This window comes from Lissotriton vulgaris, chromosome 1_1 (genome assembly GCF_964263255.1).
Source record: "Lissotriton vulgaris chromosome 1_1, aLisVul1.2, whole genome shotgun sequence".
NCBI lineage: Eukaryota > Metazoa > Chordata > Amphibia > Caudata > Salamandridae > Lissotriton > Lissotriton vulgaris.
Window position 1 is genome coordinate 81,845,311 of NC_141685.1, and position 27,322 is coordinate 81,872,632.

Below are 27,322 nucleotides of genomic sequence, written 5' to 3' on the forward strand. Positions count from 1 at the left end.
CCAAGCCATGTCTTTCCTGGACCGGAAACAAGCATCCTGGGACCGGTTTTGGGTTCATAACCCTCATCAACGAGGCTATCTTGAATCAAGTGGCAAAGTGAGCAAGGGACTCACGTCTGAGCATACCCTGCCAACTTAGGGCGAACAAAGCGATACAAAAGGGGATGATGGACGGAATCTAGGTATCCAGCACGGAGTTAGAAAAGTAACACGAAAAGTAACTTACCTTCATTTCAATGTACTGCTCCAAAAAGTTTCCAAGTGTGGAGTTTTGAAAACTGGAAATAATCTTTAAAAATCATGCGAATAACCAAAACGTAACTACTTAGCTGTTTCTAGGAAATGTCCCAGTGCTGAATCCAGGTATCCAGCACTGAGTTAGAAAAGTAAAGCAAAAAGTTATTAACTGCAATTTAGTGAAAACGCCCATTCATTTCAATGTACTGTATTTGCTAAGTGTTGCATACTACTTATCCCTTGTAAATCAAACAAAGTACAATTTGTGCTGCATATTTGAACTGTGTTCATGCAAGTAAATGATTACCGCAAAGTATTTTAATGCTTACCTGTGCCAGGCTTGCTTGGTTCTAGAAATAAAACAACAGTATATTTTTTTTAATACAAAAACAATTGGCCTAGAGTTCAGTTCTTGAGTGTGTGAATTCGTTTTCTGACTGAGTGTGTACATCAAATGCTGAACACTGTCCTCTGATACTGCCTTACTGCTCGACCAAGCTACCACTTTAGAGAGTAAGGTTCTATCTAACTTTAACCTCTGCCGACCTCTGGAGACCCTTGGACTCTAAACACACTATACCTCACTTTGGTGCAGTATACAGAGCCAGTTTCTTACAATACCTCACTGTATGTCTCTCTCAATTTACATGTGATGTTGTTGCCCAGTGGAAGGAGCAAGCTGCTCTGGTAACTTTTTCAACGCTGGAGTTACACACCCGGATGAGGGAAATATAACTCTGCTGGGGTCTGTACTTCAGCATAGCATCTTGAAAGGTCAGAGTTATCACTACATTTTTTTTAACAGGGGATTTTAACACATGTGTAGGGACATCATGTAAGGAGTGGAAGCTATGGGCTGTGCACGACAAGCAGGCTTACACGTGGAACATACTCCCAAGGGTGTTGAGCTTAACTCCATCTTGCTTGAATTTGATCTAACATCTGTAATAAATAAGCTGCCTCTGGGGAAAACAGATATTACTCCCACCTTATTGGGAGAGGGTGTGAGGCCGTTATTGATTTCACCTTTGTATAAACCCCCTTTTACTCTCTGGTTACCGGTTTTTCTGTGCAGGCGAGTGAATGCAGTGACCACAACCCCATTTGTGTCTCAATTGGCTGGACCCGAACACTCTGACACACCAAGGTGGGCGGGGGGCTAGTGTCCCCTTTAAAGAGGTGGAAGCGGGAAGGAGCGTAAAGTGGGGGTGTATTTTCCCAGAGCTACTCCACGAGTCCCTTTTAATTCTGTGTCGCAGCGAGTTTGCCACCTGTCTCGACGATGAGGCAAGTGTTCCGGACATCATGGGTGCATTTGGATACATGTCTACTGTCATAAGGAACTTTCTACGGGCCTGTTAGCAACCAGGTCCACGATGGTTTGACTCGGCGTGCTCCCAGGCTTCCAGGAACCTGAGACAGGCCTTGGGTGTTAAACCCCGAGACCGGGAGGCGGTCAAAAGACGAAGAAGAGCATATAAGGCTGCTCTAGCAACTCGCGAGTCTGTCCTGAAGGAGGAGGCCTGGATCAATTTAGTGGAGGCTAGTACACTGCGTAATAGCTCAAAGTTCTGGGGCATTATTAACAGCCTATTTCTATCTGGAAATAATGCTAATTTACTGGATGCCCAAATCACAGAGGACGATTGGGTACATAATTTTGAGGGTATCTTCCAGTCGGATACCCCACCAATTGAGGGGCAGGAAAGGGTGGAAGGCAAGTCGGAACTTATTTTCACCACGCAAGAGGTGAGTGCCGGTATTCTGGGTCTATCTAAAAACAAGGCCCCGCGCCAGATGGGATCCCACCAGATCTCTACATCGCCCACTTCAAAACCTGGGTGCCTGTCCTCACAGCTGTCATCAATACTGCAGTCCAGATTGGCTTTATCTATTATAGTCTCGGCATTTAAAAAGGGATAACGGGACAGTACCTATTGTTATAGGCCCATTTCTCTGCTGGACTCTGTGGTGAAGGTGGTGGGCCGCATGGTACTTGACACACTTGTATCATGGGTAGAGGAAAACAACATTTTATCCGATATCCAAAACGGCTTTCGCCCAGGTCGTTCCACTGTGGAACAGTGTTTAAACCTGTACATGGTTCTGAACAAGTACACTGTGGCTCGTTCCAGCCCCATATACCTAGCCTTCATGGACCTGTCCCCAGCATTCAACTGTGTTAATAGGTACAAGCTGTGGCAGTTGATGTCCTCCATTGGCATTGACAGTAACATCATTTTATTCACTATGTACAAAGTAGGATGATTATGTCCTGGATAGCTGTGGCGCTTCACGTTATTCAGGTGGTAGTTCTGCCGTAATATATTGGTATTGGGTGCCTAGAGTAGGGTTAATCATCCAAATTACCCCAGATATGATCATGGATCATTAGCAATTTCTACAAATCTCTATCACACCAATATAAAATATTGATATACAGTTTGCATGTACAGTTATATCGTAATAATAACAAAGTAGATGGTTTCGAAGGTCTTTAATGTGTGGTATCTTGGAATACTTCACGCCAACACTTGTTTCGTCGTACTGGGAATACCCATGACTTCTTCAGGGCTTCCAAATATCGAAGATTGTCAATAAGCCTTCTGACTGGTTATAATTCCGTCCCAGCCTTATGGTGGCTGGGTATAAGATGTAGTGTATTCGTCAGTACTGAATATCAAACGGAAGCCTCCTTATCTGTGTATGTCGCTGCTTGTTGACAATAGGTTAAGAGCAGGAAGCATCAGTAAATGCCATCCCAGATCGACAATTATGTCCGAATGAACGATGCTTATGATTTTCGCACCGTAAGAGGTCCACTCGCCATATCCGCCTTTTATTTCATTTTATTCACCGTAATTAAACTGCGGTTGTCCGCTATTCAAAGGACCTGAAAGTGACCAGTCAGCTTGACATCAAGAGAGGGGTGCATCAGGGGTGTATTTTAGCACCCTTTCTTTTTAACCTATCTATTAATTGCTTAGAGAAAGCCCTTTTGGCCACAAATGCGGATTGTCCCCAGGTAGGCAAGCATAGCCTGCCAGTCCTATACGCGGACGACGGAATCCTCTTGGCGAGGACAGCTAGGGGCCTACAACTTCTTCTGAATTCTTTTGCTCTTTTTATGGAGGACTTGGATCTGTTGTTTCATCATGCCAAGTCGTTCATTATGCAGGTGGGCACTCGTAAAGCTAAGCAGTTCACTATTAAACTCTGACTTTCATCAATACCGAAGACCAATGTTTTCTCCTATTGGGGAGTTGTGTTTGACGATTCCTTGAGTTGGTGCCCTTTGCTTACTTGGAAGAAAGGGGATCTAGTGAAAGCTTTTGCAGCTGTTTTTAACTTTACCAGCAGAGGGGGAGGGAAGCCAATAGGGGCTCTTTTGAAGACATATGAAGACAAATATATGTCAAAGGTTAGTTATGGGAGTGAGATTTTGGGCCACATTGGGGTAGGAGCAGTGCAAAGTACTGGAAACTCTTTCCTCCAAATGGCCCTTTCTGTCCCACAAAGCACTTTGTTTTATGTCGTGCACAAAGAGTTGAGAATGCCTTTCCTCTAAAATGTACTGGCTTTCCGTCCCCTGGCTTTGTGGCTTAATATTTGGGCTAAGCAAGAAAATACACTTAGCAAAAACATCCTACGGGAATGCCTTTCACTTGACCGTGTCTCACGCATCCGATGGCTCCAGTATATAAGAGTTGGCCTCTCCAGGGTAGGTAGGAACTATTCGCTAACCCTGAGTGCAGATGTAAGAGTGACTTTTCTCTGGTCAAAGAGTGTTTTTTAGGAATAAGCCACTGTGATAGAGAGGGAAATGAGCGGTGTAAGCCTAGTGTGCGTATGTACATTGTGTTAAAAACCGTACCAACCAGCGAACCTTATCTTCTAGGGCTTAAAAGCATCCATAATCATTTTCAATGACCCGGTTTTGGCTCAACCTCTTCCATTACCACATGGCACACCCTCGCGTCCTCCACAGAGGCCAGTGCCTCATGCCCTGTAGCTGCAACAGTGAGTCTAGTCAGGACATGATGCACTTTATAATGTTTTGTAGTTTTTATGCTGTCCCTAGAAAGTTATTTATTATTCCCATTCTCAAAAAAACTGGTTTTAGGAGGGTAAGACCAGCTCTTATCTTTTTATAACTGCTCTCTAATGAGACTGTTTTGCATATGCTTTACTTTTTACGGTTCGCTGTTAGACTTAGGTCAAACTGCGATTAACTTCTGTACTGTACTTCATGAATTTTTATCTTGTGTTTTGATTAACTTGTACATATTATATTTGTCAATCTGCAACTTGGAAAATGTTTTATCATTTTATGTATGACTTTTATGGTTTTCTTTCATAAAACCGAATAAAGTTTGTTGATAATAATCACTAGGGGATTCATTTACAGGGTAGCATGGTATCCCTCACAATTACTCAAGGAGTCACAGTCCACACAATGTACATGCGCTGTTCCCCCTACTCCAACCTTACATATACCCCCAATCACCTGCCCAAAACTCTGCCTGCTGATGCCAATGTGGTACTCCGTCAACCCGCAAACAATATTTTTTGGCCCCTTTGAAAGTGCCCATACAATAAAAATGCTGCAGTTGTAAACACATATCAACTACCATTTGTTGTGTTTGAAACATTTTATTGAATAATAAAACCTAATAAACATAAGCTGATTATTAAAGGAAAACAGAACATCAGTTGCCATACACATAAGAGACGAAAGTTGTACATAAAAATCAACAAACTGTAACTTAGCAAAGTTAGGAACAGCACAATTCTTAATTTCGGGCAGTCTTTAAAGTTCAACAATAGAAACGTTCCTAAAGAACAGGAAATGAAAGAAAGAAGGTGGGATACAGTGGTTTCATTATTGTAATGCTTGCTACATATAGAAAAACAAATACTAATTATTTTCCTTAAGCAATAAAGTCCTCACATTAAAATACTAAGAGAAATATATTGAACAATGAACATTTCATGTGTAATTAGAATTCAATTTGAATATTTTAACCTTCTCAGCATTATTTGACTCATGATTACAACCTGAGTACTTTCTGGAAAGAAACCACCTCATGGGGTTCAAAATTACATCTTTTCTAACAATAGGATTAAAATGATAAACTTGAATTTCAATTCGATTTTTTGATTTAAGCCTTTTTAGAGATCAACAATTTTAAATATATACAAAATCCATACACTTTTGTAAAATTGTCACCTAAAGTTGAATTCAATCCACCTTTTGATTAAACACTTCCCATTCCAGCAAGCATCACCGGACCACTTGTTGTTATCTTCCCAATTAGTGATCATGTTTCAGATGGCAACAACAATAAATATGTTTAGAATTTTACCTCCGAAATAAAAAACATGCTATTTCTGAATCATGGTGCACAATAAAATGTAGGAACAGAAGGGCATCTTTAGGTATAGCATTCATTAAGGTTTGACCAGGCTTGAAACTAGAATTCTTAAACTTTTGGACATTTAAATGTCATATTTTAAAAGAATTCACACAGACACAGCATGAGCTCCGTGAAAAATTGAAGATGAGTGAATTGTACTTAGACAACATGTGCTGATTAGTAATCTATTGATGTAAAATACAGTGGTGCGGCAATGCTTGTGGATCTAATCTATTCAGATTTTGACTCCATAGTTTGTTCAATAAATTGACTTTGAAGGTCCATCTCTCAGATCAGTTCTATTACAGTTTTAATTGCGATAACACTAAAAGAGATCAATGATAAATAGGGTTTAAAAGCCATGGGTGGAATAGATCCTTGGTCTAAATCTAGATTATTGTCTGCAATAGAAACCAGTACAAACAGATCAAATATAAAAGCATTGAAAATGTTTATTATAGTGGTTTAGAGTAAACACAGATAACACATTGTTCCTGGAACTCAAAAATGTATCGAAAGATTATGATTACAACCTATTTTATGTCCAGAGACCGGTTTAGATGCTTTCCTGTTTAAGTGACAACATTTGCAAATATATTTAAGAAAACATTAAAGCTGGATGTCACAAATTCTGTCTTTAAGTATTGTGTAAGAGTTATGCGTGATGGTTTTTATTTGATCTGAAGCAACACTAACACTAAATAGGTACGTGCACCGGTTATCATTCAACTAACATTATTAGCAAACTTAATTTGGAGGGAATTGAGAACAATTGACTCATGTACCAAGGGTTTTATTGTTCAAAAATCCACTAGTTCGGTAATTCACAGAGTTTGCAAATGCTAAACCGCTTTTTGAAATGTACTAAGCCCATTTAACAATTAAGAATTTGGAAGGGGAATATTAATAGTGTCCCTTCTAAATACGGAATACATCCTTAAGGTATGCATTAAGCTTTGAAACCATACGTGGGATGAAAAACAGTAACAGGAGGTAGTAACCCAAGGGGAAATTTGTGAATCTGAAAGTAAAAATGGGGTGCATTAAAAATGCCTTTATTTAAAAGCCATCACAGACACAGTAGTGTGCTGACTCCACAAGCAACCAGTTTTACCAAATGGATTATTAATACATGAACCTCAGTATTTCCTATATATTATTGAAATGTAGTCTCTAATGTTTTTGTCATGTGGTGTAAATATTTGTTTCTATTATTTTATTTCCCATTTCCATATTGTCATGAAATGTACCTATTCTTTTTGTCAAACATATTGAAATATCTTTATCACAATTTTTGGGGCATTCTAAAAAGTGTTTTCACTCTCTAGCCTAAAGCTTCCTAAGAAAAATACTGACGCGCAGTCCTGGTTTCTCCTAGGTCATTTAGCTTTCTCACTAAACCAAGCACAATATTGCTTTGAGAGAGGTGGTTATTGTAGTTAAAACACACTGGAGTTAGTTTAGAAAGGACAAATATAGAATTTCCTTTATCTTTAGAAATAATACTTGCAAAAGTATATGTGCAATAATTGTAGATAATTTACTGATAAAGATATCAGATAAAGATCCCCTAATTTCTTATACCGTGTGGTATTAAAAATCTGATTGAATTAACAGACTTCTCTTCTAGATAAATCCAGGTATGAGAAGGTATTAAATGCAATTATCAACTTTCCGTTATTTTAACACATTTTCTCAGTGCATAGAGTATTTTTCCTACATTGATCACAACATTTCAAGCAATGGTCTGTGCTTAAACGTACAATGAAGGGGTAAACATGTATTTCCACCACAATCAAGAAACCCTTGGGTCTATGAGGATTACTGTTGCAAATGAAAACCTAGGTAAGATGAAATATTCCTTTAAAGGGAAGATTTCCCTCACCCACCATAGTTGGCATGCTTCCTCATTCAGAACCTCCTCCCACCGTTATACCTAGTTACAGTACAGGGTCCAGCCCCCTCACTGAGAGGGAGGAGTTCAGGCATGTTTTGTTTTAGAGAATGGTATACGAAATACCACAAAAATGAGCTCAGGGTAGTGGGGGCAGCAGAGTGAAAGTTAATAAGAGGTCAACATGTTTCAGCCTATTAACCCTCCAAAGAGGTGTTTGCGGCTTTCTTCGGGATCTAATCAAAAGTGCTGCTGCTCATTGTACTCAATCAATAACAAGCATTGGCATAGCCAATAGGTCTCGCCTTTGGGACCTTATAAGTGTTTAGCCATGCAGATCCAGTAACAATGTGAAATAATTTCTCTTAAAAAGAAGACTATAAACTAACTAAGCTAGATGTGACTTTATAACTGGTTAATCAAATGTTTCTGGAGGTTTAGTATATATAAAGAACTCCTTTTTTCTATGGCGTGTCATATAATGTACACAATGTCAAAAAATTCAATACTGCTTTTATATCAATTTACTTTTGAAAGCTTGAAGTGAAAGAGAATTCTAAATGTCATTTGCTTACGAGTAGGCGCTAATGACTATTTCCAGATGACAATGTAGTTAACATTTTTTTGTAAAAGATGTGTTAGAAGTATGGGTAGGGAAAATGGCTATTTTGGCTAAAGGCTCCCCTTTCTTTATGCATGCTAGTTTTAATTTGTAAACAGAATCACCATTTTTTTAATGTGGTACACTGTAATGTTAGATGAATCTGTTTTACCCTTTTGATAAGCAAGAGGAGACGATGAACCGTTTTTTCGTCCCTGGTTTTAAATGGATTCAGGTTGGAACAGAAGAGGTTTTGGTTGACTTTGCCTCAGATAATGGTTGTTTCCCACATGCTGCTTTCATGCGACTTAAATCCCTTCAATGGAAGAGGCGGCTGCATGCCTGCATATATGGCCAGATCAGTACTTGGCTGTTTCGGTTCTCCAGTGGGGCTAGAATAGAAGATGTTAAGGGCAGGGGCTTAGCTTCCCATTGGTGCAGCAGGTGCAGTGGCACCAGGTCCCAGATGCCTTAAAGGCCCACTGAACCCTGATAACTGCTGTTTGTCACAGTACAAACAAAGGCCGGAGGGGCCCACAGAACAATGATTATTGCTGTTTTCCACAGCCCAAATAAACGGCAGAGGTCACATTTCCTTTCTTGCCTTGGGGCCCAGGACACACTGGCTAGGCCACTGGTTAAGGATGCAGTGGGGAAGAAGTGGTGAGACAGGTGGATTATCTAAACAGCTCGACGATGACTTCATGCCTGGGTATTAAAGTATTCATTACAATTAAAGACTGAAGCAGGAATAGAAATCATAATATAGGAAGGCCTATGTACAAATGCAGCTCGATTAGCGGCTGCCTTTAACTTCTCACTTATCACCTCTCCTAATTTACAGTTTTATATTAGATGCAGACATAAATCGTGACCTATGAATATGTTTATCTATCTTTAGGTTCAAATGACCCATCTTTTCCATATGCAAGTATCAGACAGGTCGGGAACGCCTAATGTCTTTATACTTGATAAAGCCACATTAATCACTGGTCTTGAAATGCAAATGGCAGCATTAGGCACGCAGAGGTGTATTCTACGTAATCTCATTATGTTCAGGGTACGGGAGAGTATTTAGGGCATAAAGCACTTTGACAAAAACATTTCTGCCACCATAGAAATTCAATCTTCCTTGTCCTACCCTAGTATACAAGTAGTACCACATTCTTTGTATACCTGAATTAAATAGGCACACAAAATAGTACTGTATTTAAAGGCTCAGTTCAGAATTACATGGAAGGTGCACTGTCCCAGACTACACAATGGTTTAGTTTTCAGTGGGTGCTATCATCCCACACAGGGGGGGAGCACACCAGATTATGCTGGAAAAAACATGTGGTGCCCCAACGTAGGCGCAGTTGTAAACCACTAGTCTGCTTACATAGTAAAGCGTCTGACAGCTATTAAGTGAGGTGGCACGTTTCCCCTGCAGGTGGTTGGGGTCTGTCACCATCCTGTCAGGTGGGGGGTATACAATCAGTGCGCCTTTTGACTGCTTGTTTGCCTTTTCGCCCGTGTCAATAATACAGTGCAGTCCTTGGAGGAGTAGTCAATTTGTATTCATGAAAGACACTTGTGTTTCTCGGATGTGTAATCCCCAGATGATGCCTGAACTGTTCCCCAATGGGCTATTTGTACATCGTATTGAATTGTATGGTCTTATGAGGACTGTTAATAATAATAAAAAAGATTTAGTGAGTGCTTATTGCCCTCTATGTCACTCTACTTCTAAGCTCCAAATTGTACGGTGCTTACTGTCATCTGCTCACTTACATTATGCTTATTATGGTTAATATAAATAGTGCACAATTTAGGCGTTTGTGTCTGCCTACAACGTGGACCTGATACAAATAGCAGTACCTACAAGGTGGATGGTACAATTCAACAAGCGTCTAAGATACTCCAGCACAGATGATTTTGCATCAACATTACGGGGCATCAGTCTTGATGGCAAGCCAACTTAAAACGTATCAGTATTGTATACATTATTATCAGAGATTATACTTGCCTCTTGGATACAACTTTACAACGGAATTTTATTAATTTGTGTACAGTTTTGTGTATACAATAAAACAACCTCCCCACCATAATTGATCTATCTATTCATCTTGTTGGGATCTGGAGTAGCATGCTACTCGCCGAAAAGCACTTCAACACTTCATCAGGGGTAGCAAGCGCCATATAAATGCAAAACCTTCCCTCTTCTATCCCCCCACAATCTTTTTTAACCCAACTAACAGAACAACATGTCCAGCTCTCATATACATTTTATACTTTCCTATACTAATTCACCACTAATCATTTTTGGGTCCTAGAGTAGTGTGCTACTCGTCGAAAAAGCGCTTCAAAGTTCGTATGGGGTAGTAAGTGTTATGTAAATCTAAATACATTACAATTACTGTTTACATCATGCTGCACTAACACAAGGATAGAAGTAGAGTGGGGATTAGAGTTTATCTGCCCAGAACGAAGCATACTACAGAAAGTGTGTGAACAGTCTATATGTTGTGCACCTGGCAGAGAAAAACACAGCAGAGGTGGGAAGAAGGTAGGTAATCTGATGGTCAGACCTATGTGGAAAGAGGCAATCACTTTGGGCAGAAAAGAGGGCTTACACGGAGAACTACTTTGTTTGGATGGACAGCAAGAAAGGGAGGTCTGGAAGATAAGCCTGAAGCTCACTCATCCTGCAAGCAGAGGTGATGGCAAGCAAAAAAGCAGTCTTCTAAGGAGGCGAAGAGCACAATTATGTAGGCGCTCAAAGGGAGCACACATAAGATAAGTGAGGTCAACTCCCACTAGGGTATTACGAAAGAAGAAGGAGGAAAGAGATGAGTAATGCACTTCAGAAATCTGTTAACAATAGGATCGAAGGCCATGCTCAAGAGCTCGGGGTACCAGACTTGAGACTGATCGCGATTGATCTTCTTCAGCAATCTTGGCAGAAGTGGTACAGGAGGCCGCAACTCCACTCGCAACGAAAAGGGTCGCAGAGCGAGAGCCTCTTTGGAAACTCTAACATGCAGAACTGCTGACATTGAGCGTTCTCTTCGGTGGCGAATAGATCTAACCAAGGCTCTCCCCACTACTGAAAGAGACCTAGCACGACCTTCGAGTAAAGATGCCATTTTGATCCATCATGCACTGGCGGCTGAGTTTGTCCGTCCTTGCGTTCAGTGAACCTGTTAAGTGTTGAACCACCAGAGATATGCCCTGATGTTCCAGCCATGTCCAAAGGCGAAGAGCCTCTTGACATCCGGTCCACGACCCCACCCTGCCCTGTTTGTTGCAGTACCACATGGCGGTGGTGTTGTCCGTGAACACGTGCACCACTCTTCCTTTGACAGAAAGAAGGAATGCCTTCAGTGCAAGACGAATCGCCCGGAGCTCCAGCGGGTTGATGTGGTGCCTGGACTCCGACAGAGACCAAAGGTCTTTGATCTCCACCATTCCCATATGGCTGCCCCAACCCAGGAGTGACGCATCCGTCACTACTGTGAACTCAGGTTAGGGGAGGTAGAGGGATCTTCTGTTGACCCAATCCTGGTTCGTGAACCACCACTGCAAATGACTTGCAGTCCCCTCTGAAATCTGAACGTCATCGGAAAGATTCCCCTGGTGCTGCGCCCACTGAAACTTCAGGTCCCACTGCAGAGCACGTATATGCCATCTGGCATGATGCACCAGCAGGATGCAGGAGGCCATGAGGCCCAGCAGCATCAGGGTCATTCTCACAGAACACCGGGATGGAGGCTGAAACATCGGTATCATAGCCCCAATATACTGGACTTGCTGCTAGGGAGGATAGACCCAAAACTGTGCTGTGTCCAGAACCGCTCCAATGAAGAGGAGCTTATCGGATAGAATCAGGTGCGACTTCAGCACGTTAACCGAGAACCCCAGCAAATGCAGGAAGTCCGTCGTAGTCTGGAGGTGGGAGCCTTCAACAGCCAGTCGTCGAGATAGGGGAAGACTGGAACCCCTGATCTGCGCAGATGAGCTGCGACTACCGCCATCACTTTCGTGAACACCCGGGGGAGGGGGTGGGCTGGTAAGGTCAAAGGGGAGCGAGGTAAACTGAAAATGCGCGTGGCCTACCGTGAACCGTAGGTAATGCCGGTGGGCAGGCAAGACGGGGATGTGAAAGTAAGTGTCCTGCAAGTCCAACACTACCATCAAATCTCCAGGGTCGAAGGCAGATAAGACCTGAGCCAAGGTTAACAACTTGAACTTCTCCTTTCGGAGAAAGCGGTTGATGTCCCTGAGGACTAAGCTAGGATGCAGGCCTTTGCCCTTCTTGAGTACCAAGAAGTAGTGGGAGTAGCAACCCCGACCTACTTCTGGCACAGGGACGCGTTTGACAAAGAGATCCATAACTTCCTGGAAGAGAAGGGCCAAATGATTCTCCGACATGGGATGAAATCACAACAAACTGCATGACCCTTACGCACTCCGCTGCTTGCGGAACTCCGCGTAGACCGCCAGAGTTTTTTTGTCACTTTGCGGAGTTCCTCACTGAGGAACTCTGCATAAGCTTAATCTTATCATGAAAAAATAGCTATCTGTCATATGTTAAGAAACAAGGGTGAGTTGAAACCTTTTGGGTGGAGTAAAATTTAAGACATTAATATTGTGATTTTTTGGGCAATTAGTTGATTTTTGCAAGCACTAACACTTCCCTGTGTAAAGTAAAGACCTTGAGAGTTTTGTAACTTTCAGATACTCAAACTGTGGATTCTGTTTCAATGAAAAATATTTCCAGGCCTGAAATTTCTTTGGAGGTTGCATGCGGGCAGCCCAAGTTATCCTGCAAGAGTTTCTTGATGAATTCTATTGCAACTACAATATGTGCTCTCTCATGTAAAGTCAGGTTGTTAGAAGCTTTTCTGCAACTCAAGATACGCCTTACTTTTCACCTGGTGTGGATGCATTTCTTATGTTTAGTGATATCTCCTTTCTGAGTATAACGTTTCTGGCTTTCCCCTCCTGTATATGGCTTTAGTCCAGTGTGAATTCTTTCATGTGAAATTACATTGTATTCAAGACTAAACCTTATCTGACATTCAGAACACACATAAGGCTTTTTTCCCCCGTGTGAGTTCGCTCATGTCAAGTGAGAAGTAATTTGTACCCAAAACATTGCTTGCATTTCGAGCACTCATAAGGTTTTTCCCCAGAGTGAGATCGCTCATAAAGCATAACACTGTCTTTCAGATTCAACCTTTTATGGCATAAGGATTTTCTCTAGTGTGGAGTTTCTCATGGTGAAATAGCATTTTTTTCTGCAGCTTTTCTGGCATTCAGAGCACTCATAAGGTTTTTCATCAGTATGGAGTCGCTTATGGCTAGTGAGGCTGTGCCTATCAAATAGGAATTTCTGGCATTCACAGAAATTGGTAATGTTTTTCCCCTATGTGCGTCTGCTCATGTTGAGTGAGATTGAGTTTAAAATGTATGCTTTTCTGGCATTCGGAGAACTGATTATTTTGATGGTGTGTTTTCTTATGGCGCTTGTAACCATCTCTACCTCTGAATCTTTTCTGATATTTAGAGCACTGATAATTTATTTTCTCCAGTGTGGATTTTCACATGTTCAGTGAGATGAGATCTTTGTCTGAAACATTTTTGGCATTCGGAGCACTGATAAGGTTTTTCCCCAGTGTGGGTTCTTATATGCCGAGTGAGACGGCTTTTTGCACTGAAACATATCTGGCATTCAGAGCACTGATAAGGTTTTTCCCCAGTGTGGATTCTTATATGCTCAGTGAGACTGCTTTTTTGACTGAAACATATCTGGCATTCAGAGCACTGATAAGGTTTTTCCCCAGTGTGGATTCTTATATGCTGAGTGAGACCGCTTTCTTGACTGAAACATATCTGGCATTCAGAGCACTGATAAGGTTTTTCCCCAGTGTGGGTTCTTATATGCACAGTGAGACTGCTTTTTTCACTGAAACATTTGTCGCATTCAGTGCACCGATAACGTTTTTCCCCAGTGTGGGTCCTTGTATGTTTAGTGAGTCTCATTTTGTCACTGAAACATCTCTGGCATTCAGAGCACTGATAAGGTTTTTCCCCAGTGTGGAATCTCACATGTGCAGTTAGAAGTGATTTATGTTTGAAATGTTTTGGGCATTCAGAGCACTGATAACGTTTTTCCACAGAGTGGGTTAATTCATGTCGATATAGACTCGGTTTGATACTAAACCTTTTCTGGCATTCAGAGCACTGAAAAGGTTTTTCCCCAGTGTGGATTCTCATATGCTCAGTGAGATAAGATTTACGCCTGAAACTTTTTTGGCATACATTGCACTGAGTGTGGTTTTCCCCTGTGTGCATTCTGTCAAATTCTGAGAGATAAGATTTATGGCTGTATCTTTTTGGGCACAGGTAACTTTTTTCTCTAACCTCGGTTATTTTGCCTCAATTTTAGAGTCAGGCTTGTTTAGATAATGTTCAGCACTATCTCTAAAACAAATTGTGTGTAATCTTCTCAACACTTGAATTGAGCAAAAAATGTCGGGAAGCAGTCCTGTAACACCTGTTGAAATTTTTCTAACAGATAATAGTCTTTAGGTAATAGCCTCTCCGGCAGCAACTTAATTTGTGACTGAAGTTTTTCTCAAATTTATTTGTATAGGTTCTTAGCAATGCAGTAATAAGGTGTTAGTCTGATATTTAATGATTAAACTGATAAGTACCTTTTTGCACTGGTGTACTGGCAGTAACTGAGGGCGTTAGAGTACTATTGTGGATCATTAGTCGCAGAACATCAGTTCCTTCTACCCTTTCTATGTTTGGGGTAAGGTTAAGGTTTGTAGTTCGGAGGATGAGGATCTATTTACATTAGCTATAGCGCAACGGTGCTCCTTTAATCCATTTATATATTTAACAGTTTTACATATCACTCCTGCACAACAGATAATGTTGAGGCGATTTACATAGAATTACAGAACAGTACACAATAAAAAGGAAACAATCTGAAATGGTCATTAACACAATAAAGTGGTGAATTTTTAAGGTTTTCGCAAGAGTGAGCAGAGTGGGTCAAGGTGTTATATCCCGAGGCAGATAGTCTCAAACTTGCGTAACTGGTTAAAAACGGTTGTTGAACAAAGGTGATTTTCCAATCTTTTGGTTGTTAATGTGTCAGCTTCGGAGTCTTCTTTCAGGATCTTTTCTTTGATGGTATCCAGAAGAAACCTTTAGTTGTAACTTTCTTTTATGTAGTGTGTGCTTCCTCTCTAGAATTACATGATGCTTTAGATGAACGTTATTCTGTCATGCTGAGGCAATTTGTCTTTCTGATAATATTTCAGATGAGGATGCTGAAGCGGTCTTTCTACATTATTTCTGATGCTGTGTGCACAGATATGGCTTTTCTCTGGGTTAATGAAATACAAAATTAGAGACTTCACTTACAGGTATAATACTTTCCTCGCCACACTTAGATTTTTGGAAATTGTTTAAACGTAGAATGCTGGATGTCCTTCAGTTTTTCAAAATAATCCTTCTTATGGCACTGACACTCAGTTGCTTAGTGCTAAATCTTGCTTTCTTCGTCAGTAATTTCAATCACCTATAGTATTAAAATTAAATAGTTAATACATGTACATTTCCAAAAATATAATTTACAAGCCAAATCAATGCAGAATTTTGAATATGCTGAGCTGTTTTTCAGACAGAGCAGAGTGTAGAATGGTAGCATGAGAGTACTTGGATGTAGGAGTGAGGTTTTGTAGAATTTTCAACATTTTATTAAGCTCACAAAGGATACATGTACCCTATGGAGTTGCAACATAGAATCCCAAAGGCAGATATGAAAGTCATATGGACTGGCACCAAACAGATATTAAAAAAATATATACTATTAATTAATTTGTAATGCAGATTTCTGGGAAGGGAATGACTCCTCCACGGACAACAGGCGTTTTCCCCTGCCCTGAGTTACCACCTACTTGTATCTGGTTTCCTGACTTTTGAGTTTTGGCCTCTGCCTCAAGCAAATCTATTGTGTGCTGCGAGGACTATGCCTAGACCTATCCCTCAACTATGGTCCAGAGTGTGAATCAAGGGCAATGAAATTAAGGCGTACTTTCATGTGTTCATTTTATTCCACCTGATCATTAGTTGTTAGGTTTTTCTGCACCTGGATTTACTGGGTGCAGAAAACCAGGATACAATCTTTTTCCAGACAGAAAACTTAGACTGAAAAGATGCATAAGACTCTGGGTGTAGCAGAAGCAGCCAAGACTTATGCTGTTTTTTTTTCACTAACTGGGGGAAACACACTATTCTTCCCTCTGTTGATGTTCACAGTTGTTGTCGGCCTGTGATTCGGTGTTGAGTGCAGAGCGTATCGATTAGAGCTGAGGGGCCGAGCCGAGGAGGAGTTGACGAGCAAGCGGAGCAGAGCCTGGGACGACTGCTAGGGTTTGTTTTGTGACCGGTTCCCGCTTCACCCGCGTCCTGTTATACGGGCGCTTTAAGTTCTACGGATCTGCGATGGAGGCAGGAACGGCCGCTGCCAGCACCGCGGTGCTAAGGCGCTGATGGTGCTGCTCGTGCGGCGGCTGCTGCAGGGCACCGAGGAGCACAGAGGAGCACAGAGGAGCCTTGGCCTGCCACCTGATTTATGTCAAAAATTTGTTTAATTTTTTTTTTCCACAGTCCACAGGCAAAATTTACATCATCACTTGGTCCCACGCAGGGGATCAGAAAGCCTCAACAGAATTATAACAGGTGGACAAAGTGCATTGATCAATATAAATCAGCTCCTCCTCTTATTAGATAAGCCAAATGAAAGATACAGCTTCTAAGTGCCCCGGAGCTTAGAGAGAGAGATAAAAAAGGAAAAAAAGAAGATCATGCAACTTTGCTAAGCCAGCAGATAGGTCTAAAGAAAACTCAACGGCCTTCTGTAACGGTAATTTCTCCAGGTTGCTCCACCGAGGTGTTGTATGCGGAATAGCCAAAAAGCGTGGACAAACTCATCCTAATATGCGATAAGTAATTATGAATCTAACAAGGAACAAAGAAAAAAAACTAATAAAAAACCACTTCCCGGCGTGGCTACCGGCCGAGAAAGATGGCTGCATTCTAGCAGAGCTCTGTGACTGCAGGGCACCTTCCCAGACAATCCGCACAATAATCCTGACTTCAGCAGGCCCTGCTACGGCTGTATACAAAACGGGAGATCTTGCGGTGACCCGGTGAAGCAATCCGCTACTCCAGACTCCTAAAACTTAAGCGGCTACGAGACAGTGCAACCGGGGCCTAACAGCACTACGGAAGCCGGGGACTAAAGTTTCACGGCGGCCCGGCATACAGATGACCCGACAAGAATTGCTCCTGGACACAGAATAAAGGCGGCGAAAACCAAAACGGAAGCGGCTGCGCGCACAGGACATCCTCGGACTACAAGGTACTGGCGACTGCTGGAGGAGGCAGCGAGGGGGCTCTGAGTGAAAACCCGACGTTACCGGGCAGGGACTGTGGACTGGGGACGCCGCAGTACGGCGGCACAAAATGGCAGCTTAATCCTGGAACCACCGGCGCCTCTGTTACCGCCGCTGAGCACACCAGCCCGCTCACCTGCCTCACACGCAGCACTAGCTGCAAATCAGTGACACCAGCAGGCATTTAAAGGGGCATACCCTAGATAGCACTGTGGGAAGACACCCGGCGTTGTCTCACAAGCTTAGCGGGGGCTATAGGGAGCAGTTCCACGGCTGAAAGACAGGAGCTGGAGGTACCACAGGCCGTACACAGCGGACCAGCCCAGCGCAACGCAGGCCCACACGCATTCCCGGAGTCACCAAGGAACACACTGTACAACACATCGAGGAACAGTTGGCAAACGGGGCTCTTCTCCTGTTCCCACAAATTTTTGGGTGCGTGTCCACTGCGATCAAGTACCATGACGGGCAGGGGGCCCAAGGTGCAACAGCCTCCGCGCTTGGAAAAATATGCCTATGTAAAAGAACCCCAGAATGGTCACCGGAAAGCAAAGCGCCACGCACATCATCCCAGACGACCAACCCGCATGGTGACGCCGAACAGGTCACCCTGAACGATGTCATGGCGGCATTGCACACAATGCAAACTTCAATGGACACATTCTCCACCGATATCTCCCTGATAAGGGCGGACTTCTCCAAGTTGTCAGACCGTTTGATTGAGGTGGAAAAAGCTACATCGGGGCTAACTGACGACACGGCGGCCTTGAAACACAAAGTACAGAAACTGGAAGATGACAATCTGCTATTAAAGGCGATACTTGACGAACAGGAAGGCCACTCACGGCGCAACAACGTACGCCTGGTTTGTGTACCGGAAACAACAAACAAAGCTGCAACCGAAGGGCCTGTCAAATTATTTCTCAGTAGAACGTGCCCACCGGGTGCCAGGGGGGAAACCGAAACCAGGGGCACCACCGCGTCTAATCTTAGCGAGGATCTTCAACTTTCGCCACCGCGATGCCATCCTGCAGACAGCTCGAATGGCTCCACCAGTCAAAATTGACAATGCAGAGGTCACCTTCTATCCAGACTACACGGCAGCGGTGGCACAATGACGACGAAATTTCACGGAAGTGAAAAGGGAACTCCGTTCTAGAGAACTCAAATACTCAATGCTCTTCCCAGCGAAGCTGCGTGTTGAAGCGGAGGGAAAAACCTGTTTTTTTGAATCGTCTAAAGATGCGCAAGATTGGTTGGAGGGCTGGCGGCAGACAGGGAAACCCAGGAACCGGGATGCAAGACATAATAACCGATAATGGAAAAGACAGAAGCCCACAACAAACTGCATCACTGAAGCGACGCTATGACTTGGCTTTTTAAGGATAAAGGACCTCACAGCCTGCCACGCTTCACAACACCGCAGTAGGAGACTATGATATGGACACAGCCCGAGATTGGGCGGTGAGCGCAGGGTGATGGGTACTGTTACATTGACCTTCCTTACAATGGGTCGATTAAGGACGTGATACACAGGCAAGTTATGAAGACTCCTACAGGTAGGACCTACCGTGATGTTGGTAGCGCTGCATGGACATTGATGGGTGGGAAGGAGGCTATAACAGTCACTGTAGTCTCACCCTCACGAACACTACATTTTGTTCTGGGAAGTAAGCACTCTGCTCAGTTGGGGGTGGTGGATGGTTCTGTATCCGCCGGGCAGGGAGGCAGGGTGGGGGGTTGGGATTTTGATAGCGATAAGTTTCGGTTTGTTTTGGTCTCTGGTGAACAATGACCACTTTCTTCAGGGACTACAATTGTTTATCGGGGGCCATAATGAGCAATTGGAGATGGGGACAGTCACAGATCCGATGGGGGGGAGGGCAGGGTTTGGGATTAGGGGCCAAGGATTCTTGAAGCAACTGTTGCAGTGTTTACGTTTAATATGTTACGTTATTTCAAGGAACAAGTTTACGTGTCAACTATACAATCTATGCGCACACAGGGCAGGTCATGTACAGCAGGTATCAACAGTAGTCACTGACCATAGGATATACATTTCAAGCACGACGTGACACCACATGAGGGGCAGGAGACCAACACTCAGTTACCACTTCAGCCGGGCCCCCCCTTGTCCATAATTTCGTGGAACGTGATTGGGTTGGGTCATAAGATTAAACGAGGGCTGGTCCTACAGTACCTGAAGCGCAAGGGGCCCTCGATTGTTCTACTCCAGGAAACACATTTGACAGGAACAACATGCAAGGCACTAGATAGATGGGGCTTTAAAATGGTAGCTCACGCGGAGTTCACATCTGGCTCTAAAGGGGTGGGAATCCTGGTCCATAAGAGCTCCACATTCATGATTAGGAACACTTGGACTGATGCACAGGGACGATTTGCGGTACTAACTGGGCAGTGGGAAGGTAGGTTGTATCACGTGCTCTCCGTTTATGTTCCCCCTACACTTCACCAGCAAGCATTTCAGGACCTCGGGAGGCTCCTGCTGGACCTTCCAGAGGGAGAAATGATCATGGGTTGAGACTTTAATACAGTAATGGATCCGACCATCGACCGCCACCCGTCCAGGGAAGCAAGCCGCTCCAATCAAGCCCTGCAAGATTTCATACACGCAATGGGAGTGACTGACATTTGGCGACTTAAGCACCCAACAGAGCGTCAATACACATTTCTCTCCATGGCACACAGGAGCCTCTCCCGAATAGATTATATATTGACACTGGGTATTACGCCTGAGAAAGTGAAACAGGTAGAGCATCTACCGAGGGGCATATCAGATCACTCTCCAGTCCAACTCATATACACCGCCTATATCCCTGGCAGACGGAGGATCTATCCGCTTTATCCTGGGTTCCTGAAAAATGCCAAGATTGTAAGAGACCTAGTTAAATCCACTACACAATACTTTGCAGAAAATGTTCAGTCAGTTCAATCCCCCAGCACACTATGGGAGGCATATAAAACCGTTATTAGAGGGCAGGCCATCTCGACGATCACGAGACACAAACGCTCGCAAAGAGAGACCATAGAAGAACTAGAGGAGGCCACCCAGCAAGCGGAGAAAGCTCACGCCGCAGACCCCACTGAGGTTACGGCACACGCTGTGGCGCTGGCTAGCCAAGAATTTAAGAATTATGCATGGGAAACAGCAAAGGCCAAAAGTACCAATACCTTCCACAGAATTTACGAATTGGGAGACAAAACAGGTAAAATGCTGGCATGGATAGAAAAACGCGAAAAAGCAAGTAGATGGATAGCACAAATTTTGGAGAAGAATGGAGGCAGCACCAAGCACGAAGTAAAACAGGACCAAAGTTGTATCAAAAAATATATTTTTATTTTTATTTTTTCATATTTTCAAAGTGCGCAGGACAGCCAACGCGTTTCGCTCCCCAACCGTGGGAGCTTCGTCAGGGCTGAAAACAACGTAAAATGATACACATATATTAATGACATATACTCAAATTAAACAATTACAACAAAGAGACATACAAAATTAAAAGCATCAGATCAAGCTTCCGAGAGAAGAGATGACAACACCTAAAAAGATCACAATAGCAATCCTATTTTCTGGAGAGCATGTTACCCAAATTTGAAATATCCATACAAAAAAGGTAGTGCAACATGGTAAATACAGTAATCACATTTGTTATGCGAAATAGTATACAACCATATATCAAGGGTTGAAAGAAAGATAAGTCAATAAAAAGAGTAAAAATCGAGCGGAGGTCAAGAAGGGGCGGGGAAAGATACTGGAATAGAAAAAAGGTAGGAAATGAAAATCCATTTAGATGGAACTATGCAAAATAGGAAATGATCACCAATGCTAAAAAACACACAAACACGCGCCATATACTGGGCCCAATTGTTCGAGGATATATACAATATATTTCTCACCAAAGATACTGGTTAGTCTTGATGTGACACAATGAAGTTGACAAGAAAGCTGGCCAATGAAGTGGTAGAGATGCTGAAATAACAGAGGACAAGATATATAAAATATGAAAAATTTAAATAAGCAGAATAGGTGTACTGAAATTCCTAATCTTCTCACCTAATACAAAGATTCCAATATTAGGAATAGAGATGTAAGCAAACGTCACGGGCCGTCAAGTTGATAACATCAGTTGCATGAAGGGTAGTATCTCAATTGAATCTAAAAAGATAATAAAATTAGAGAAGTGTCGTGAATATCGCGATTTGCAGATAGTATAGACCAAAACCTAAATATCAGCAACTAAGTTAGTACTGATCCTATTTTGTACATACAGTGACAGGGGGGGGTTTGACGTGAGTGGTAAGATGGTGGAAGGAAAAGATAGTAAGAGGGGGGGGGCAATTGTTGATATTATATCATGTCTAGATATAATGATGGACGTGAAGAGATGGCACTTAATTTGTTTGGACCCAACAATCCTAGGGTAACATCTGCCCCGGAACAACTTGGCAAAAAAAGTTTAAAGAGCCTTTTTCTAAAACTAGAGAGATTACGCGAATTGGAGTTAAGTAGATGGTGGGATGGGGTAACCCTGACACAATATCTTGAGAATGGAAAAGTCCCTAGGGGATTGAGGATCCTCATATTTCCCACCTTTGAGGACTTAAGTGAAAATCTACTTAAAGAGTGGGAGAGTAATTTAGAGGGAGCCTCATCTATTATGATGAAAATTCTGGTCAAACACTCGCTAGAAAAGGGTGAAAAGCTACAGGCGGAGATTGAACAAATAGAGAAAGAGATTGGTGAGTTGGGGGAGAAGGATTTAATTGAGAAAAATGTTGCTATCTTGAAAAAAGTAATGGATAATCACCAAGTCTACCTTAAGGACAAAAAATTACGAAAAATCAAGAGAGATGACCGTGATTACAAGGACAGTCGTATCTATACCTTTGCCAAAAAATGTGATAATCTCTCTGTGGCCGACGATAAAAAAAGAACAAAGGGATGATGGTGTGGATAACCAGTCAGTCAGTAACATCTCCATTTCCTCAACCAGCAGTGTTGCCTCTTCCATTACTATACCTGAGGTCCCTTTAGGCGAGGGCTCCTCGTCGTTCCAGAAGGAACTGGCAAAGTTGAGAATGTCAAGCCGCCTTCAACAAAAAAGGGAACAGCCAAAACTAGGAGGGGGGGTAGGAGGTGGAAAAGCAGTAGGAAAGACCGACAAGCTTGTAAAAACAAAGAAATAGCCAATACTGCTGATTTGACAAATGTTACTGATGGTATACAAGAGTTGAAAATTGTAAATTTATCTAATAAAATTCTGGATACTATTGAGATGCAAGTTTTGAGTAAAGGATTGAATTTTTGCCCTACCCAAACAGGAGATTTTGCTGATGTACACGTTGACTTGTTCAAATTCACTAGACTTTTAAAACTGAAGGATTTCTTTTCCAATAGAGCTGTGTGTAGTGCCACGCCAACAAACCGGATGAGTGAGAGTGAACATACTGTTGCCTCGATCCGTGCTGTTCACTGCCTCATGACTATCGATGAGGAGGAACAGACTGATTTACCCGCTTTAATGACGGAACTTGGTATCGGCCAAGAAATCACCGATGATAGTGGCCTCCATCCCAGACCCAAATTTATTCCAACATTTGGATATCACTCTAATATAGATGCCTTTCATAACAAGCATTGGAAATGCAATAGGGCTTGCATTAGGAAAGTTTGAACTATTGGTGTTATAAATGAATTATTTTTATTTATGTGTTTTTTTTAAAATAGCTAAATTAATAGCTTTATCATTTACAATGCCAATAGTTTTAACTTTCGCAAATGTGACACCTATAGCATTTGCAATGCAACATGTTTTGTATTTACGTGACTTAGATGTATTGATATTACAAATAACAATGGCTTTTAATTTTTTTAAATAATTAATACTTAATTATTTATTTAATTTGTAATGGCAATAGCTTAAACTTTTGTAAATAACATTTGTGAAGATTATGTTCAGTGTTTTTTATTGTGACGAAAATCCAAGAACAGAAGTGAAATATTAACATCTTTTTGTGATTTGTAATAAAGCGTGAAAGCTTGAAAAATTGAAAGAACATATTTGAACCAGTGATGCTGTGGTTGCGCTGAGTGGTGTGTGCATCGGTGTAGCTGTTTGGTGGGTGCATTGGTGGAGCTTAGTTGGAGCATCGGTGGAGCTGTATGGTGGGTGCCACGGCGGAGCTGTGTGGTGGGTGCATTGGTGGAGCTGTGTGGTGGGTGCATTGGTGGAGCTTAGTTGGAGCATCGGCAGAGCTGTGTAGTGGGTGCCTCGGCGGAGCTGTGTGGTGGGTGCCTCGGCGGAGCTGTGTGGTGGGTGCCTCGGCGGAGCTGTGTGGTGGGTGCCTCGGCGGAGCTGTGTGGTGGGTGCATCGGTGGAGCTGTGTCGGTGGAGCTGTGTGGTGGCTGCATGGCTGGAGCTGTGTGATGGGTGCATCGCTGGAGCTGTGTAGGTGGAGCTGTGTGGTGGGTGTATCGGTGGAGCTGTGTCGGTGGAGCTGTGTGGTGGGTGCATCAGTGGAGCTGTGTAGTGGGTGCATCGGTGGAGCTGTGTAGGTGGAGCTGTGTGGTGGGTGCATCGGTGGAGATGTCGGTGGAGCTGTGTGGTGGGTGCATCGGTGGAGTTGGGTGGAGGGTGCATCGGTGGAGCTGTGTAGGTGGAGCTGTGTGGTTGGTGCATCGCTGGAGCTGTGTAGGTGGAGCTGTGTGGTGGGTGCATCGCTGGAGCTGTGTGGTGGGTGCATCGGTGGAGCTGTGTAGTTGGAGCTGTATGGTGGGTGCATCGGTGGAGCTGTGTGGTGGGTGCATCGGTGGAGCTGTGTAGGTGGAGCTGTGTGGAGGGTGCATCGGTGGAGCTGTGTGGTGGGTGCATCAGTGAAGCTGTGTGGTGGGTGCATCGGTGGAGCCGTGTGGTGGGTGCATCGGTGGAGCTGTGTGGTGGGTGCATCGGTGGAGCTGTGTGGTGGGTGCATCGGTGGAGCTGTGTGGTGGGTGCATCGGTGGAGCTGTGTGGTGGGTGCATCGGTGGAGCTGTGTGGTGGGGCATCTGTGGAGCTGTGTGGTTGGGGCATGTGTGGTGGGGGCATGTGTGGTGGGTGCATCGATGGAGGTGTGTGGTGGGTGCATCGGTGGAGGTGTGTTGTGGGTGCATCGGTGGAGGTGTGTGGTGGGTGCATCGGTGGAGGTGTGTGGTGGGTGCATTGGTGTAGCTGTGTGGTGGGTGCATCGGTGGAGCTGTGTGGTGGGTGCATTGGTGGAGCTGTGTGGTGGGTGCATCTGTGGAGCTGTGTGGTGGGTGCATCGGTGGAGCTGTGTGGTGGGTGCAGCTGTGGAGCTGTGTGGTGGGTGCAGCTGTGGAGCTGTGTGGTGGGTGCATCTGTGGAGCTGTGTAGTGGGTGCCTCAGTAGAGCTGTGTGGTTGGTGCCTCGGTGGAGCTGTGTGGTGGGTGCCTCAGTGGAGCTGTGTGGTGGTTGCATCGGTGGAGCTGTGTGGTGGTTGCATCGGTGGAGCTGTGTGGTGGTTGCATCGGTGGAGCTGTGTAGTGGGTGCCTCGGTAGAGCTGTGTGGTGGGTGCCTCGGTGGAGCTGTGTGGTGGGTGCCTCAGTGGAGCTGTGCGGTGGGTGCATCGGTGGAGCTGTGTCGGTCGAGCTGTGTGGTGGCTGCATCGCTGGAGCTGTGTGATGGGTGCATTGCTGCAGCTGTGTCGGTGGAGCTGTGTGGTGGCTGCATCGCTGGAGCTGTGTGATGGGTGCATCGCTGCAGCTGTGTAGGTGGAGCTGTGTGGTGGGTGCATCGGTGGAGCTGTGTGGTGGGTGCATCGGTGGAGCTGTGTGGTGGGTGCATCGGTGGAGCTGTGTCGGTGGAGCTGTGTGGTGGGTGCATCGGTGGAGCTGTGTGGTGGGTGCATCAGTGGAGCTGTGTGGTGGGTGCATCGGTGGAGCTGTGTAGGTGGAGCTGTGCGGTGGGTGCATCGGTGGAGCTGTGTCGTTGGAGCTGTGTGGTGGCTGCATCGCTGGAGCTGTGTGATGGGTGCATCGCTGCAGCTGTGTAGGTGGAGCCGTGTGGTGGGTGCATCGGTGGAGCTGTGTGGTGGGTGCATCGGTGGAGCTTTGTCGGTGGAGCTGTGTGGTGGGTGCATCAGTGGAGCTGTGTGGTGGGTGCATCGGTGGAGCTGTGTAGGTGGAGCTGTGTCGGTGGAGCTGTGTGGTGGGTGCATCGGTGGAGCTGTGTGGTGGATGCATCGGTGGAGCTGTGTGGTGGGTGCATCGGTGGAGCTGTGTGGTGGGTGCATCGGTGGAGCTGTGTGGTGGGTGCATCGGTGGAGCTCTGTCGGTGGAGCTGTGTGGTGTCTGCATCGCTGGAGCTGTGTGATGGGTGCATCGGTGGAGCTGTGTGGTGGGTGCATCGGTGGAGCTGTGTGGTGGGTGCATCGGTGGAGCTGTGTCGGTGGAGCTGTGTGGTGGGTGCATCGGTGGAGCTGTGTTGGTGGAGCTGTGTGGTGGGTGCATCGGTGGAGTTGGGTGGTGGGTGCATCGGTGGAGGTTTCGGTGGAGCTGTGTGTTGGGTGCATCAGTGGAGCTGTGTGGTGGGTGCATCAGTGGAGCTGTGTGGTGGGTGCATCGGTGGAGCTGTGTAGGTGGAGCTGTGTGGTGGGTGCGTCGGTGGAGCTGTGTCGGTGGAGCTGTGTGGTGGGTGCATCGGTGGAGTTGGGTGGTGGGTGCATCGGTGGAGCTGTGTGGTGGATGCATCGGTAGAGCTGTGTGGTGGGTGCATCGGTGGAGCTGTGTGGTGGGTGCATCGGTGGAGCTGTGTCGGTGGAGCTGTGTGGTGGGTGCGTCAGTGGAGCTGTGTGGTGGGTGCATCGGTGGAGCTGTATAGGTGGAGCTGTGTGGTGGGTGCATCGGTGGAGCTATGTGCATCGGTGGAGCTGTGTTGTGGGTGCATCGGTGGAGCTGTGTGGTGGGTGCATCAGTGGAGCTGTGTGGTGGTTGCATCGGTGGAGCTGTGTGGTGGTTGCATCGGTGGAGCTGTGCGGTGGTTGCATCGGTGGAGCTGTGTGGTGGTTGCATCAGTGGAGCTGTGTAGGTAGATCTGTGTGGTCGGTGCATCGGTGGAGCTGTGTCGGTGGAGCTGTGTGGTGGGTGCATCGCTGGAGCTGTGTGGTGGGTGCATCGGTGGAGCTGTGTAGTTGGAGCTGTATGGTGGGTGCATCGGTGGAGCTGTGTGGTGGGTGCATCGGTGGAGCTGTGTAGGTGGAGCTGTGTGGAGGGTGCATCGGTGGAGCTGTGTGGTGGGTGCATCAGTGAAGCTGTGTGGTGGGTGCATCGGTGGAGCCGTGTGGTGGGTGCATCGGTGGAGCTGTGTGGTGGGTGCATCGGTGGAGCTGTGTGGTGGGTGCATCGGTGGAGCTGTGTGGTGGGTGCATCGGTGGAGCTGTGTGGTGGGTGCATCGGTGGAGCTGTGTGGTGGGGCATCTGTGGAGCTGTGTGGTTGGGGCATGTGTGGTGGGGGCATGTGTGGTGGGTGCATCGATGGAGGTGTGTGGTGGGTGCATCGGTGGAGGTGTGTTGTGGGTGCATCGGTGGAGGTGTGTGGTGGGTGCATCGGTGGAGGTGTGTGGTGGGTGCATTGGTGTAGCTGTGTGGTGGGTGCATCGGTGGAGCTGTGTGGTGGGTGCATTGGTGGAGCTGTGTG

The 27,322-nt window shown here is 44.9% G+C and overlaps 1 protein-coding gene across 1 annotated transcript in view; it reads right to left on the bottom strand.

Moving 5' to 3' along the window:
* LOC147737434 (uncharacterized) overlaps positions 1–27,322 on the bottom strand; it is a 908,239-nt gene that overhangs the window by 380,939 nt on the left and 499,978 nt on the right. The window lies entirely within an intron of this gene.